This window comes from Mirounga leonina, unplaced genomic scaffold (genome assembly GCF_011800145.1).
Source record: "Mirounga leonina isolate KUSES-001 unplaced genomic scaffold, KU_Mleo_1.0 Mir_127, whole genome shotgun sequence".
NCBI classification, from domain to species: Eukaryota; Metazoa; Chordata; class Mammalia; order Carnivora; family Phocidae; genus Mirounga; species Mirounga leonina.
The window spans coordinates 79,763,596-79,768,544 of NW_023270316.1; positions in this window are offsets into that span (position 1 = coordinate 79,763,596).

Below are 4,949 nucleotides of genomic sequence, written 5' to 3' on the forward strand. Positions count from 1 at the left end.
TTTCTGAGGCGAAATTCGTTGAAGAAACTCGATCCTTTGTGCACTGATGTTGGGCTAGAAACAGCAGATATAGAAAGCAGTACAGAGGTTACTCAAAAAATTAAAAATTAAATTACCGTATGATACAGCAATCCCACTTCTGGGTACATATCTAAAAGAAATGAAAGCAGGATTTCCAAGAGATATTTGCACATTTACATTCATAGCAGCATTATTCACAAATAGCCAAGAAGTGGCAACCAAAAGTCCATGGGCAAATGATTAAATAAAATGTGATATATACATACAATGGAATATTATTCGGCCTTAAAAAGAAAGGAAAATCGATTGCATGCTATGACATAGATGAATCTTGAGGACATTATACTAAGTGAAAAAAGATAAATACTGTATGATCCCACTTATATGAAGTATTTAAAGAAGTGAATTCACACAAACATAAAGTACGTGGGCAGTTACCAGGGGCCGAGGAGAGGAGTAGATGGGGAATTGTTTAATGGGTACACAGTTTCAGTTTTTCATGATGAAAAAGTCTGGGGGATTTGCTGCACAACAACGTGAATATACTTAACACTACACTGAGCTATACACTTAAAAATGCTTATCATAGTAAATTTCATGGTATGTGTTTTTTACAATTAAAAATTTTTTAAAAAGGAAAAAAAACTGACAACCACTTCACAGCAATTAGGATGGATTTTTTTTTTTTATAAAGAATAACAAGGTGGGCACCTGGGTGGCTCAGTCAGTTAAGCATCTGCCTTCAGTTCAGGTCATGATCCCAGAGTCCTGGGATCGAGCCCCTGCTGAGAGGGAGCCTGCTTCTCTTCTACCCTTTCCCCCACTGCTTATGCTCTGTCAAATAAATAAAATATTTAAAAAAAAAACAATAAGAAGGTGAAAATGTACAAAAATTAGAACACTTCTGAAAGAAAAAATTTGCACACTTCTGCATTGCTGCTCAGAGCCATGTAAAATGGGGTACAGCCACTGTGGAAAACAGTTTGGGGGTTCCTCAAAAAGTTATACATAAATTTAACACACGATGAGTCAATTCCACTTCCTGGAATATACCTAAAAAGAAATGAAAGATGGGACTCATGTGAATACCTGTGAACCAATGTTCACACCAGCATTATTTACGATGGTCAAAAGGGAGAAACAGCCCAAAAGTCTATCAACAAATTAATGAGACAAGCAAGATGTAAATACAATGGATTATTATTCATCCCTAAAAAGTCTGATACATGCTACAACATAGAAAACCTTGAAAACATTATGATAAGTGAACTAATTCAGACACAAAAGGGCAAAAATTTTCTGGTTCTACTTATTTGAGGTACCTAGAATATAAGAGACAAAGGTAGAACAGAAGTCACGAGGAGCTGGGGGGAAGGGGTACTGGGCACTATTGTTTAATACTATATAGACTTCCTGTTTGGATGATGAAAAAGTTCTAGAGATAGATAATGGTGATTTTTTAAAAACGTGTGTGAATATACTTAATGCCAATGAACTGTACACTTAAAAATAGAAAAAAATAGGAAATTTTACGTTAGTGTATTTTACCAGACATCTGTATGGGAGAAAAAATACCAGAAATAAACACAATGATGAACTACGAAGAAAATATATGCAATACACATCCGGGGCGGGGGGGAATCAAGACAAAGAGGTCTTATAGTCAATAAGATAAACCAACAACCAAAGAAAATAAAGGGCAAATAAAAAAAGAACATAGTTCACTAGAAAAGAAATACAAATGGCTCTTAAATATATGAAATATTTAGAAGAAACGTAAATTTAAATTCTAAAGGGACACCACTTTTTGCTTACACCGACAAAGATCAAAAGGTTCCTCAAAAAGTTAAAAATAGAACTACCCTACAATCCAGCAATCGCACTAGGTATTTACCCAAATACAAAAATACTAATTCAAAGGCATATGTGTACCCCAATGTTTACATAGCAACATTATCTACAATAGCCAAATTATGGAAACAGCCCGTGTCCGTCAACTGATGAATGGATAAAGAAGATGTGGTATATATATGTATGCATGCACACATCCACACACTCAGCCATGAAAAGGAATGAAATCTTGCCATCTGCAACAACGTGGATGAAGATAGTGTATTATGCTAAGCAAAATAAGTCAGAGAAAGAGAAATACCGTATGATTTCTCTCATATATGAATTTAAGAAACAAAACAAATGAACAAAGGGAAAGAATAAAAAGAGGCAAACCTAAAAAAAAATTTTTTTTAATTTAAAAAAATTAAAAAATAATTTAAAAAAAAAAAGAGGCAAACCAAGAAACAGACTCTTAACTATAGAGAACTGATGGTTACCAGAGGGGAGGGATGGGTTAAATAGGTGATGTGAATTAAGAAGTACACTTGTGATAAGCACCAGGAGTTGTATGGTAGTGCTGAGTCACTATACTGTACACCTGAAACTAATATTACACTGTGCATTAACCAACTAGAATTTAAATAAAAACTTAAGAAAAAAAGGATTAATAATACAGAAAGAGTCTCATACTATAAAGCAGTGTAAATTGGTACAACTTCTATGGAGGGCAACTCAAAAAAATACTTCTTTAACAAAGCAATTCCACTTCTAGGCATCCTTCCTATAGACATATCATCACGTTTTGAAGAACAAAACAGGATATTTATTGAAAAGTAAAATGACTGAAACACCTTAAATTTCTCTCAATAGACCACTGATAAACTGAATGATGATGATGACACAATGAAATATTTTGCAGTCCTGGAAACAAGGCAGCTCTAAATGTACTTACATACTAATATGGAATAACCTCTCATATAAATTAAGTGCAAACAAGGTACAGAACAATGGATAAACAAAGACCATACACACAGAGAGAAGCACACACATACATACACACATGCATGCATAGACTATCTCTAGATAAATTTTCACTAAAATGGGGTGCCTGGGTTGCTCATTCAGTTAATTAAGTGTCTGCCTTTGGCTCAGGTCATGATCCCAGGGTCCTGGGATACAGCCCCACATTGCACTCCCTGCTCATCGGGGAACCTGCTTCTCCCTCTCCCTCTACCTGCCACTCCCCCTGCTTGTGCTCTCTTTCTGTCAAGTAAATAAATAAAATCTTTAAAAAAAATTTTCTAAGAAAATGACAACAGTGGTTTGCCTGTATGGAAGAGCACTATGTAGATGGGTCAGGGACAGAGGAACATCTTCCTTCTGTTTATCCTTTTTACCTTTTAAATTTGGTACCATATCCATACACACTTGGATCTGATTAGGGCTTCAGTGAATTTAGAAATTTGGAAACAAAAAAATTAACACTTTGACATTATTGAATCCTTCCCATCCAGACATATGCATACCTTTCCACTCTATGTCCTATATTATTTTATAACTTTCTTCATAAAAGCCTTGCATATTCATTATAGTTATTCCTATCTCTTGCAATAGTGAAAAGTATTTTTCCCATTACATTATAAAATGTTTACATAGCAAAGAAACACAATAAGGTGTAGAAATATACAAAATGAAAAAATATACTATATGTACTATATATACATATATATTTGTAACAAATATAACAGAGAATTGATATCCATACTTTAGAAAGATCACAAACTGACAAAAATTTGGGGCACCTGGGTGGCTCAGTCAGTTAAGCGTCCGACTCTTGGTTTTGGCTCAGGTCATGTTCTCAGGGTTGTGAGATGAAGCCCTGAGTCCAGCTCTGTGCTTAGCAGGGGAATCTGCTTGAAATTCTTTCCCTCTTCCTCTCCCGCCCCCTCTGCCACCCGGCCCCACATGAGCTGTCTAAAATCAATAAATTCTTTAAAAAAAATAAAATAAGTAGACAAAAATTTAACTATTTGATAATATCCAGTGTTCACAAGAATGTGGAGAAACTAGTGGAAATGCAATCAATATAGTGGTCCAGCTGAAGACAATCTGACAGTTATCTATCAGAACATATATGCATATACTCTGACTCAGAAATTCCTATTCTCACACCTATTCTCAGAACTTCCCCCTAGCAAAAACACGCATGAACCCAGAGAAACTACTACACATATATTCTGTGTAGCATTATAATAAAACATTGCAAAAAGACTAAACGTCCATCAACAGAATGTCTAAACTATGTTAAATCTATCACATGAAATATCACACAACAGTTAAAAGAGGTAGATCTTTATGTACCAACTCAAAGACATCTAAGGCATACCACTAAGTGAAAAAAGTTGGAGAAAGATATGTATAGTACACATGATTTTAAAATGCACACATGAAATTACTATATAATTCTCATGGGTACGTTAGTCTGTACACAGAAAAGAATTTGAAGTAATAAACACTAAATTGATAATACTACCACTAATCTCTGAGGAAGTGAGGGAAGGGGCCAGGAAACCAATGACTGCTGACTTAACAGATAGGTAATGCCCTCATGATGCTTACAATCTAGTCACAAAAGTTTCTTTTTAACATATCTTCATCAGATATCTAAAATGATGCTACTCTGGCTTTAGAAACTGATAAAAATTGTTTCATTAATATACTAAAAATCCATTCAAGGGTTATGATAGAGTCTAAACAAAAATCCCTTTGATCTAATAAATCAACTCATTCAGGTTATCTCTAGGGCATAGAATTTCTAGGCATATGGAATAATTTCTTTCCCATAGGACCACAATTTAACTGCAAGGTACTTTCAAGTAACTTTCACTTTTATTGTGGATCTCATCCATTCCCTTATTTTTAAATATTACCAATACCCTAGTCTCCTTAATTTATCTCAAGCAAGAGGTTTCAAAATCCTGAACTGCCTACTTCCTACATCTAGTACTTTTAACTTGCTCTTTCACTCTCATATCCACACATTCTCCATTCCACCATTTAGGGAAGTTATGTGTCTAGCTACTCATACCAGAAAC